This window comes from Carcharodon carcharias, chromosome 30 (assembly GCF_017639515.1).
Source record: "Carcharodon carcharias isolate sCarCar2 chromosome 30, sCarCar2.pri, whole genome shotgun sequence".
Taxonomy (NCBI): domain Eukaryota; kingdom Metazoa; phylum Chordata; class Chondrichthyes; order Lamniformes; family Lamnidae; genus Carcharodon; species Carcharodon carcharias.
Genome location: NC_054496.1, coordinates 16,649,473 through 16,662,535, shown reverse-complemented (window position 1 = coordinate 16,662,535; position 13,063 = coordinate 16,649,473). Strand labels below are relative to the sequence as shown.

The 13,063-nt window shown below is 46.0% G+C and overlaps 1 protein-coding gene across 6 annotated transcripts in view; it reads right to left on the bottom strand.

Annotated features, from left to right (window-relative positions):
* kank2 (KN motif and ankyrin repeat domains 2) overlaps positions 1-13,063 on the bottom strand; it is a 110,969-nt gene that overhangs the window by 76,935 nt on the left and 20,971 nt on the right. For 4 of the 6 annotated variants that reach the window (XM_041177120.1, XM_041177117.1, XM_041177116.1 and 1 more), the window contains exon 2: positions 4,485-4,698. The exons of 1 other annotated variant lie outside the window; for it this stretch is intronic. The gene's annotated coding sequence lies outside the window, so the exon portion shown is untranslated. The remainder of the gene's footprint in view (positions 1-4,484; positions 4,699-13,063) is intronic. One more of the 6 variants, XM_041177119.1, reaches the window with a different exon arrangement.

The following is a 13,063-nucleotide window of genomic DNA, read 5'->3' as shown; positions in this document are numbered from 1 at the left end:
ATGTTCCTTCTTAAGATGGCGATATTCCCACCACTACATCCAAATGTGCAGTGTTGACATTTCTCCTTGTTTCCAGGAAATACCTCACCTTTCCCATTAAGATCCAGAGGTTTAACTGATCCATTTGAGCATAGCCAAGCTTGAACAGGTAACCCCCTGAAGAACACGCCAAGGTTCAGCCAAATTCTTAACCCTCTCCCACTATTGGTCAAGCTCTTCAAATGGTCTCCGCAAGTGAAACAGTCCTGGGCTTCCTGTTACAAGGCTCAATAGTTCTGGAATAGAGGAGCCAATAGTGCTGGGGACAGACTTGGACAGTGACGAGATTTGATAGAGGTGTACAAGATTATGACAGGTTTCCGGAGCTTAGACAAAGTAAAGCTGTTCCATTAGCTCATGGTACGAGGACTAAAGGACACAGATTTAAAGCTTTGGGTAAGGGGTGCTGGAGGGGGGGGGGTAATAGTGAGGAAAACCTTCTTTTACACGGCGAGTGGTAATGACCTGGAACCCACTGCCTACGAGGGGGGTGGAAGTGGAGACGATCAATAATATCAAAGAAAATTGGATGGGCACATGAGGGAAATAAACCTGCAGGGCTGCAGGGAAAAAGACTAACTGGATTGCTCTACAGAGAACCAGCATGGACTCAATGGGCTGAATGGTCTCTTTCTGTGCTATAATGACTATAATTTTATGATGTGGCAATTCCTGGCATTGTACAGTTCTCAGAAGTGATAACTGGGTTTCATAACTACAATGTTGTGAAGTGATAACTGCTGGGGAGGAGTGATTACAGTTCTTTCAGAGACAACTCTTGAAAATTCACATTCAGTGTCAGAAACACAGCACACTTGTATACTGCTACACTCAGAGAGAACTGATTCATGTTTTTGGGGAAATTGCTCCTGTTCTATACACCTGAACCGGTTCGATCGATGCTGATTTAATTTGTGATCCGATGGACTCAGATACTTCCTAACATCACAGAAACCACAATTCAGACCACTCAAATCTCAGCAGACTCACTACAGTCTGGAATAGAGCAGTATCTCATTTTCAGCACAGGACTCCCAGTGTAAGGAGGCTGTATACACTGTACAATCACACACACTGCATGAGAGGAAAGTCCAGAGACAGAGGTGGGACAAGCATCCAGCCCAACCTGGTCAAAGACACCAATGTAAACTTGACACCCCCATTCAACTACAAAAGTTTAAGGTGGCTAATGGCATAGTTGCCATCGACGGGGCTAAGGTCAGTGTTTTGGGGCAGGGGGGCTGGTGGTGGTGGGCAGTGATGCTCAAGAGCATGTAGTCAGCGGAACCAAGTGTTCTGAGGAGGCTGAAGGCTGTCAGGAGGTATGGAGAGGGTGAGGCCGCAAAGCATTTTATACACAAGGATGAGAATTGGAGAAAATTGTTGGACCTGAAGCCAATGTAGATCAGCAGGCATGCTGGCAGAGGGGGTGGATGTTGGTGAGGTTGGACATGGGTATAGGAGAGAAGTTGACCAGCCGAAGCCAGTTCTGTACTGGCTTACACCAGAAACATTGTGCGAGCTGCCTCTGTGATTCGAGCGGATCTGCCAAAATCTCAGGTCTGGGTTTTTCCACTTACCTGGAACATGCCAGCAAGGATTATGGAGTCCGAAGAGATCAGAGGTGATGCAATTCCAATTGAGTTTTGAGAGTGGAGCCCTAGTCACTCTCTGAGTGTCACTCATTGGGAGTCACTCACTGTGACGAAAAGGAACAAAGAAATAATTGAGTAAAAATAAATGAAGTAAAAACAGAGAGGGGTTAATGAGGCTGCATCTGGAGAGCAGGGCAGATACGGAGGGAATGTGTGTATGGAGAGCTCTCTGCTGCTGCTCTTGTTGCTCTGTCTCCAGCTGAGAGGATTTAAATTCTCTGCCAACATCACCAGTGCCAGATGCCAGACTCAGTAACCCTTTCACAGGCAACGCTGTGACAGACACTCCTTAACACAGTGTTCACCTCGCATTTCCGCTTCCTGTCTCTATAATCCACTCCTTACTTCACACCGTTAAACATGTTCCATGCCTGCTGAGCAAGGTGGTGTCTGTGTGGAAAGCGAAGGCTGGCCTTCCCTCAGTAACGGGTCAAAGAATATCCAATACAGGTCCTTGGCTCTATATAAATGAAATTTGTTGCTGCCCAGTAAATTCACTTGGAAGTGGCCTTTGCCGAGGGCTCACTCTGGGAATGGGAATCTGCAGAGAGATTTCCCTGGGAATGGGGATCTGCAACCAGCCTTCTCTGGGAATGGGAATCCGTAGAGATCTCACTCCGGGAAGGGGAATCTGCAGAGAGAGTTCTGTGGGAATTGAAAGTTGTGGGGTGACGTCTCTGGGAATGGGAACCTGCAGATGCCTCTCTCTGGGAATGAGTGTTCCATTATCAATTGAACAGGTGTGCCCAGAGATTGGCAATAGCCTTGCAATGTGATGTGAGCATCGATCTCTGTGCCTCACCCCTTGCACATGGAATGCAAGCGCCATTCTGTAGGAAACCCTTGCGTATTTCCTAATGTGATGTATTTTCCATTTTACTGATGGCCTTCCCCAGAGGCACTATTTCAAAGAAGATCCGCGGAGCTGAGCTGTTAGTGGGAGTTTGCTGTGTGCAAATTGGCCGCTCCATTTCCTGCAGGGCTACACTTGAAATTGGTTGTAAAGCACATCCTGAGGTTGTGAAAGGCGCTGTATAAATGAAAGTTTCTTTCTATTGTTCCTCCTAAGAGTTGCAAAACATTTAGTGAAATCTACCCTAAAAACCCACAGATTTACAGTAAGTCAAAACTCCTCACTTTGAGATGGGCGGGGGTACTGTAAAACCCTGAATATTTTGTCACAAGATGCACATACCACGGGCAGTGGGTCCTGATCTTCTAAGATATTAATTTCATTGTGGTCGCACTGGCCAACCATCCCCCAATAACCACCCTCCCACACTCTCCACCCTGTCCCCCCCACCCCTAGGTTCCTCCAGATTCCGCTAGCTCTTTCGTGCAGTTTGTTTCTATAATTCTCGAGCTGTACTGAACAGCAGATGGGACGGTTTCCATAACACACTTGCTGCCAAAGCCTCAAACATTCAATCTTCTCAGCACAGCCTTAGCTGTCACAGCTGTTCCAACTTGGAGCACAGCCACCATAGTGGACAAGGACCCCACCCCTGCACTGTCAGTCTGACCAGCCAACATGCACAGATCCCACTAACTGGCTCCCCCTGCACCATAAACTTCCATCATGCAGCGCTCAAGAGGTACTGAGCTCCGAGTTATCCAATCAGCGGGAACTGGAACAAGCTGTGAGAGATGATACTGAGAAAGGCGGGAGGCTTTTGACACAGACACAGTTTGGATTAAAAACACACTGCCATCCTAACTGACCTTCAAGTGCCTTGGCTGCAGGCAAGACTTTGTGCAGGAAGATTAACTGAAATAACATTTAGAGAAATGCATTCAATCCTGGGCACCCCGTCTCATGGAGGATAGATTATCCTTGGGTGGAGTGCAGTGCGAAATGATACCAGGGAAGAAAGGGTTAAATTATGAGCACAAGTTGCATTGACTAGGCTTATATTTTCTCGGGTGTACAAGATTAAACAGTGACCTAATCGAACTGTTTATGATGATGAAATGATTCATTAGGGTGGATCGAGAGAAAGTGTTTCCTCTGGTGGAGGGGGGAAGATTCTAGAACAAGTGGACAAAAATTAGAGCTAGATTGTAAATGGGTGATGTCACGAAGCACTCCTTCACACAAAGGGTAGTGGGAATCTGGAACTCTCATCCCCCAAAAGCTATTGAGCCTGGGGATCAATTGAAAATTTCAAAACTGATAGGATTTTGTTAGGCAAGGTTATTAAAGAGATCTGGAACCAAGGTAGCTAGTTAGAGGTAAGATATAGATCAGTCATCATGTAATGGCAGAACAGACTCAGTGAGCTGAATGTTCCTTTGACATGATCGTACAGACTCCACATTCTCTGAGTTAGGAAGCCAGTGCCTGCATGACCTGCTCAGAGTTGTGACATCTACCAATTTTACCCTCCTTCCATGTGGTGTCACACAACGATCCAGAACCAGGAGTGGGTAAGACTGTTATCCCAACACTTCTTAATACTCACAAGGTCAGTGCAAGAGAGGGAGCCCCATCTGGGATAAACATCCTACAAGGTAAACAGCTTCCCACAGTCTCCTAAATGACTCCAAACTTTGGGCATCCCAAGAGTTTTCCTAAACTCCATTTGACATCCTGATTGCTCCATAGGGAGGACTTCATGACATTTGATTTTCTCTGGTTTGATCCTATGTCCCTTCACCTACTCTTGTGATTTTACCTTGAAGAAAGGTTGCCGGCTTATTCTTTCCAAAACCCATTTATTGCCTCAAACACATTCCCTTTTCACAGCTGTCGACAGAGCTGGGGAGATACACCCAAATGTGATCACTGACCTTACTTGTAAGTCCAAGGGGGCGTGGTGGGTAGCAGTTTCGGAAGGGCCACTAAACAGAGGCTCGATCTGCTCTCTCAGGTGGATGTATAAAATCCCATTTGAAGTGTGGGCAGTTCTCCCGGGCATCCCAGGCCAATACTTATCCCTCAAATCCACACCATCAATCCTTCATCTTTCAGACGCTACAATTTCCCAACATTTCCGGGATATCACTGAATGTTAAAACAAACATAACAAATTACAGATTCAGCAGTAGACCACCCTGCTAGACTCCACTTAGCACCCCAGCAGATTAATGGCAATTCAAACAAACATTTCAGGGCTATGTCGAGGCCAGTTACAGTACAGGGCTCTGTGACAGGCACGACAAATGCCAGACAGGGCAAAGGTCAGAGCACATCAGCTGGGATGAACTGAGTTTGTCCGAAGATTAATTCGCTGCATTCCACACATCATGCAACTCCAGCATCACTTAACATAATACTCACCGACTCCTGATCGTTAACTAAAACACAGAGCACATACCATCACATGTAAATGACTATACATTCATACACAGAGATAAAAACAAAAAAACTGCGGATGCTGGAAATCCAAAACAAAAACAGAATTACCTGGAAAAACTCAGCAGGTCTGGCAGCATCGGCGGAGAAGTTCTTCTCCGCCGATGCTGCCAGATCTGCTGAGTTTTTCCAGGTAATTCTGTTTTTGTTATACATTCATACACTCCCAGTTTACTCACTGTAACACTCTGATATACCCCACACACCTCACTGTAACACTCTCTGATATACCCCACACCCCTCAATGTAACACTCTCTGATATACCTGACACCCCTCACTGTAACACTCTCTGATATACCCCACACCCCTCACTGTAACACTCTCCAATATACCCCACACCCCTCACTGTAACACTCTCTGATATGCCCAACGCCCCTCACTGTAACACTCTCTGATATATCCCACACCCCTCACTGTAACACTCTGATATACACCACACCCCTCACTGTAACACTCTCTGAAATGCCCAACGCCCCTCACTGTAACAATTTCTGGTATACCACACCCCTCACTGTAACACTCTCTGGTATACCACACCCCTCACTGTAACACTCTCTGGTATACCACACCCCTCACTGTAACACTCTCTGGTATACCACACCCCTCACTGTAACACTCTCTGGTATACCACCCCCCTCACTGTAACACTATCTGGTATACCACCCCCCTCACTGTAACACTATCTGGTATACCGCACCCCTCACTGTAACACTCTCTGATATGGTTGTTGATCACTAGATGACATGCAACTCACTGCCCAGTGAAGGAGCAGGTCCGCTGTATTTACAAATTAGGAATCTGATTGGTCAAGAACTCATGCAAAACCTGTGGGATTGCAGCTTGTTTCAACCAGTGACCTGTAAAATCAAATTAACAATAGAAATAAAAAGGAAATGGACCGTGATTCCCAACAGGGAGTGTGAGGTGATCAAGGGCAGGGTGGCCGTCAGTAAATGACAATGAGTGGAACTACACTGCTCTTGTTCACTTGGCTGTATTCCAGACCAGCTTTGATACTGAAGCCTGGTCTGGAGTGCCAAGAGATGTCAAGCGAGCCTGAGCATCTGCGTCATTCGATCCAGACGCCCACGTCCGTTAAAATGGACCTTCACTTTCCAAATTTAGATTCCATCATAAATAATTACATCCAAACCCGTCATCATGTTAAGCACTTGGACTCCTGCACCGATCTTATCTGCAGCAAACTTGGCTGCTTTATGTGTTCGCATTAAACTGTCAGTTTTCTTTAAAGAGCGAGATCAGGTCTCAGCCACAATTTACTGTCAGGTAACAGCCCCACAGAGACATTAAGTTCAGGCCTCGGCTCAGACCATGGGCCTTGGTTCAGAACACAGGCCTCAGATCAGACCACAGGCCTTGGTATGCTTGGATCGGAGGCTGCAGCCTAGAATGCAGGCTGCAGGCCAGAACACAGGCCACAGTCTACGCGCAGCCATAATGCACAGCTTAGAACACAGCTACACAAGATCATAGGCCACAGGCCAGAACACATGGGCCGCAGCCTAGAGGACAAGCCACAGCTAGCCTAACGCACAGCTCAGAACACTTAGGCCAACTAGCTCAGAACACAGCTCAGGGCACAGCTGGGACATTAACACATTAAGACAGGGACACAGAGAACAGCCCACAGAACAAGGGCACAGCTCAGAACATAAGGCACAGCTCAAAACAGGCCGCAGCCTAGAATACAGGCCACAGTTTGGCAGTCCAGAGCAATACTGGCCTCAGCTCAGAAACAGCAGCCCAGCTAGCTCAATTGAACTCCCTGGTGTTATTTAAGCTCAGCCAGAATTACAACTACAAAATTGGCCTCAGTGCCCCTGGGTAACACCCCCATTCCTTGTAAACAGAGCACTCAGAGTGGAAGCAGCAAGCAGATATAGTGACTGGAACATTGTGCTCTTGAACACTGTAATCCAATTCCTCAATGGTTCATTTTAAAGTCCCTTCTATGGGGACATATTGGAACAGCAGATTGGGCTGAAAGTTGGTCTGCATGGGGGGAAGTGGTCTTCTTGCAGCAATCAGCCATTCCCCATGTGTGAGAGGGGTAGCACATATGGAGAGGCAAGTTGTGAGAAATAAGCGGAAGAGAGAAGGGAGCTGCTCCTTCCAAAGATGACTGCCAGAAAGCTTGCTGCTAATTTCCATTCTTTCAGCTTCAAACAGGAATTGTTTGCATCTTGGACAAGCATTCTTCAGCAACAGAATGGCAAAGCTGGGCACTGCTGCCTCATACCTTGTTTTTTTAAGTGGTTCATTGTGGGATATGGGCGCCGCTGGCTAGGCCAGCGATAAATGCCTAATTGCCCTTCTTCAGGTGGCATTTTAAGAGTCAAGCTAGAGGACACTAGCAAACCAGATGGGTTTTTACAACAATCAGCAATGGTTTCATGGTCACCATCAGATTTTTAATTCCAGATTTTTTACTGAACTCAAATCTACCGTGATGGGATTTGAACCCAGATCCCCAGAGAATTACCTTGGGTCGCTCGAATACTAGTCTGTGGCAATGCCACTATGCCATCACCTCCCCTTATCTACATCACGCTGTCATCTCTCACACTTCTCCTAGGCCCACACTGTCTGGAGCCCCACACAAGTGTTCACAACAGATTGAGCCAGACTATCTATTACTGTTGACTCACAGAAGCCTGCGATGTACTGTATGGTAATGGAATTAAACCGGCATTTCTGGGCAGTGGATCAATCAGGTAGGTTGTGGCCAATCCTCTTTTCCAGACCGCACTCTCTTTATTAAAGATTCATTAACTCTTTGAGTGATAGAAATCTCCATTCCAAACAGTGCTGCTGCTACCCCTACCAGGGGACCTATGCTATATCACGTTCGCCTGTCTAGCGCTGTTCTTGCACATCCACTGTTACTCATCTGTGATGTCCGTCATCCAACTACACTTAGGTCAACCCATCTTTCTGCAGCCCTCCACCTGCCCTTGAGAAGAGATCTCTGTAGCTTTTCAGATCTGATCAAATGGCCGAAATGTTGACATGTTCTTTTCTGGATGTGAGCCCTTTTCACTCTTGTAATTTTAAGCACCTCTTCATTAGTCCTATGGTCTGTACGTGGAATTGTTAGTATAGAGCCTAGGTAAAAACAAACTACACAAATATGAGCTGGACCCAATCTGTACATGAATCGTGCACCAGTTTTTTTCTAAATCAATTGCTCTCAGGATAATGGGTGAGGCTGGAAAGCTGTCATTTTAGCTGCCTCGAGAAAGTGGACTCGGGCCTTCTTCCTGACCCTACTGCAGCTCAGGGGCACAACCAGTGTCAGGGACTAGATTCCAGGGTTTAGATCCAGTGACGACGCAGGAACAATGATATATGTTCAAGTCGGGATGGAACTGTTTCGAAGGGAACTTGAAGATAATGGTGCTCCCACAAGATTCTCTCTTTCCCTAGCGTGGTTGGCAGGAGAGGGAGAGACTGTCACTTGGTGAGATGCCACAATGCAACCTGTAGAGTCTATGCACTGCGACCACAACATGCCAGCTGGTGAGGCAGTGGATACCTAGTGTGGTGGCAGGATTACATGATCAAGTGAACTGCTTTTCCCTAATGACGTCAAGTGTGGCTGCACCCACACTTGAAATTATTGTGGCTGCTGGGGGGGCGGGGGGGCGATGGGGGGAGTGGGGGTTGCAGTGTGGAGGGTGGTCAGCTGAAAACTTAAAAACCGAGATTGACAGAATTTTGTTAGGTGAAAATAAAGCGTTGCAGAATCAAACCGAGTAAGTGAAGTTAAGATACTGATCAGTGATTGTAGAAATGAATGGTGGACAGGCTGGAGGAACTCAATGGCCTCCTCCTGTTGCTACAAGTGATGAGTATTCCATCACATTCTTGACTTCTTGATTTGAAGTGTTGTAGGTGGTGAAGATACCTTAAAAGGGGTCAGGAGGTGAGCCAGTTTTCATAGAATTCCCAGCTTCTGCTCTCCTGTTATAGTCATAGTATTGGTATGGCTGGCTCAGGTAAGCCTTTGGTCATTGGTGACCCTCAAGGTATTGATGGCATGGGTCTTGGCGATGGCAGTACTCATTAAACTCGGGCAGAGATGGTTGAAGAGCACTTGGTATGTCTCAGAATGAGGAACCAATGTAGACAAGTTATTGCACAGGGGTCACCTGACTGCCAAACATCCAACACAATAGACTATTGAAAGAGTGAAGCAATTCCACAACCAACAGATCAAAGCACAATTGCCCAGTCATGTTACATTCAGTCAAGCATGTTGGTAGGCAATTAATAAGAGGAAGAGACTCCATGAATATTCCCATTCTCAATGAGCGAGAAGGATGAAATGTTTGCAAATGTCTTCAGCTAAAAGAATAGAACGGACAATCAGTCTCCTTCCAAGGTCCCACCACCACCGCTCTGCATTTACATAATGCCTTTAATGTAGGGAAATGTCCCAAGGTGCTTCACAGGAGTGTTAACAGACAAAAATTGAGACTGTGCCAACGGAGGAGATTTTAGGATGGGAAACCAAATACTGGGTTTAAGCAGTTTTAAGAAGGCGGAGATGGAGATAGAGAAGGCTTAAGCGGAGAATTCTGGAGCTTTATGCACAAAGTAAGCACCCATATTGGGATGAAGGTGTGAGGGAGTGATGGCAGAGCTGGATGAGTGCAGAGTTCCTGGAGTGTTGTAAGGCTGGAGGAGGTTACAGAGACAGGCAGGAGGGGAGAGGTTGCAGAGAGGTTTCAACACAAGGTTGAGAGCAAGGTATTGGCAAGCCAGAAACCAATGTAAGCCAGTGAGCACAGCGGCAATGATTGAATTAGACTGGGTGTGAGTTAGGATACAGGCAGAAGAGTTTTGGGTGAGCTCAGGTTTCTGGAGAGTAAATGGTGAGCCAGGAGGGCGTTAGAATAGTCGTGGATGGAGCATCTGTTCCCTTCAAACATTTTTTGTTATTGCACAAGGCCAATCTTTCACAATGTGTGGTTCGTCTAAATTTTCTTGTGGGGTATTTAATCTGGAACGCATGTGCAATAGCTTTGTAGGCATGTGCAGCTTCACAGGAACATTGGCCTGGAGGTAATAAAAACATGGTTTCGGGTTTCAGCAGATGTGCTGAGACATGCTGCAGAAATTGTGCTCGTTATCCCTGGGCTTGGGAGTTGTACAGCCTGCATGGAGGGTGGACAGTCGGTCAAGATTGCTGCCACATAGAACAGGGCAATGACCATGGGTCACGTGAACAGGTCTAGGGGTAGTCAGGAGCTCACTTGGTCATAATAACCCAGTGGTTGCTACCCAGGCCCACATATGAAGGATGGCTAATGGGGTGAGATCCAAGAGGACACCTTCGACTGGAGCCCTGTCGTAATCAGTGGGAGAGAAGTGAAAAGGGAGAACAATATGAAATTGGGGGGGCGAGGGGGATAAATTTTCAAACTGAAGTCCCAGAGGCAGAAACTCTGGTCTAATTTTGCTGGGTATATGAGACACAAATTAAAGAGAGTGGGTTCACCAGTTCTTATCACCCCTCCCCCCCCCCACAACCCCCAAAACAGACCGGAACTGCTCTCCTCAGTTCCAGTTCAAGATGCTCAACTAATCTCTATTCTTCAACCTCAATTCAGCTTGCTTTGTGGTAGAAAGTACAGATCATAAAATTCCTTTAATTCCAGTGGTAACAAATCAATGTTGTTCCATGAGGGAGGAGGGAGGCAAGCGAGGGAAACAGGCAGGCCATGCACAAGAGACCTTTTGTTTTCATGTTGGAAGCATGGGGATGGTGGGGTGGGGGTGAGTGATCAGGGATACTATTAGGGCAATGCACGATGAGCTCTGTGCTGTACCCAAGGGGTTCTTGAAACACTGCCTGTGAGAGCAAAGTGCATAAGTATTCACTGAGGGAAACAACAACTCAGATTGTCCATCTCATAGGTCAAAGTTCAGCTCCAAGATAAATGGACAAGCACATGAAAGAAAAATAAGGGAGGAACAGGGTGGAGAAGTATAGCTGAGGTCAAAGATACGTCATGATCTTATTAAAAGGCAGTGCAGGATCGAGGGTCCGTATGACCAACTCTCGCTCTTACTTCAAAAAGGAGAAAGCTTCCAACCTGGGGTTTGGTGGGGGGGGGGGGGGGGGGTTGGAATTGTAGCTGCAGAGTGATGAACTCTCACCAGGGGAATAATAGCATCATTCCACACCTCCACTCCACATTGAAGCTCACATCATCTTCACTTGACCATTTCTTTGGTGAGGGCAGAGATGTACCATTGAGGGATGTCCAGGTGACGTACCAGAGAGATGACTGGGTAATGTACCATTGAGGGATGTCCGGGTGATGTACCATCAAGGGATGTCTAGGTAAAGCAGCCTGGACTGAGCTCGTCTATTTATGACTGAGTGGGGGAGCCGCACAGATAGTGAATCAGGATACTACTTGAACAGCCCCTCGAGTCTGTTCTGCCATTCAGCTAGAACATGGCTAATATGCAACTCAAATCTATTTACCTGTCTTTTGTCCCATATCCTTCAAAACTCCTTTAGCTAATTATCGATCTCAGACTTGAAAATTTCAACTGAGCCCCAGTCATTTGGGAAGCAAGTTCCAGAGGAATGTAGGAGAAGGTTGTGGAGGGAGTTACGGCTGACTGCGGTGGGAGTTCAGCAGAGACAATATAGCTGCATCTCTTGACAGTTTGATTCCAGATGCTGTTACAACAGTACACTGGAACAGTTAGCGGCAGGCACTACACACAGTTCAAAGCAAACAAACACCAGAACCAACAATACAGCAATGAAGTAAACTGAAGCTCAATGGGAGAATGCTAAGAGTGTTATGACCAATGCAGTTGGTAAAGTTGTTATTTAAAATTCCCAGAGAGAAACTTTAAACAACTGTCGTAACCTATAATTTTAAGTGTTATGTTTGAGATGTGACTCTAAATTCAGGAATCAGACCACCAGTTCTGGAGGCTTTACATTAAACTAAATGAAACATTTTATTAGTTTACACTGGTTAAAATATATATACACGTGACTTCAAATTACTACAATCATAACTTGTAACAAATTCCCCAACTAATCTCCAATAAGCCAACAGCAACCCATAGACGTAACCAAACACCCAGCAAAGCATTTTCACCTTACAAATTCAAAATGAGGTTCTTTTCACTTTGGTTCCTATGGAGACAGTTAGAGGCTTACAACTGCCTTTTGAGCTTATATTGCCTCTGCTGTGCACATCCAAAAACTGCTCAAGTTATACCTACCACCCCCAGTGAATGTAAATTTTCATTGTATCACCAAACTCTGAACTAAACCTCTCTAAACTAAACCAATAAAACCCCTTTCATAGTACCAATTTTACTAGTAATATAAACATATTGTTTGGTAGCTGCTGGATAGGTGTCAGTTTTCACCCCACTGCTTGAATGCTCTATTCAAAAAATGCAAATACACTCTATCTCTCTGTTTACATCTCAAAACTAGTACACCTCAAAGCACTCAGGCTAGCTGTCTTTAAGCTAATTAAGACACACCCACAGACTAACCCTTTATTTTAAAAGACAAATATTTTCCAATAATATTATATACATTAATAGCTTCACGACAGGGAAAAACCAGGATATCTTAGAATTCCGGGCAGTGAATACTGAATGCGAGGGACCCAATAGCCACTCTGCATTTTCTGATTGTAGTGGGAGGCCAGGGAATCCCAAACCAATTAAGATCTGTACCTTTCCATCTTGCATACAAACCTGAGCACTCGATGCATGTGGTACACCAGGGTTATTGGTTATCCTCTGCAGCACTGCCAATTGGCAGGTTATAGAAAACCAGTCCCAACCTCAGTCAGTCAACCCCGTGTCTGAACTCAGTCGGTTTTGTGGCTTCAACCTCCGCCAGAGCCCCTAAACTCCCAGTGAGGGAGTGCTGTCCTGTTGGAGGTGCCATCTTTCTGATGGGGTGTTACTGACTGCCTGCGCCTGTGGCACTATCCC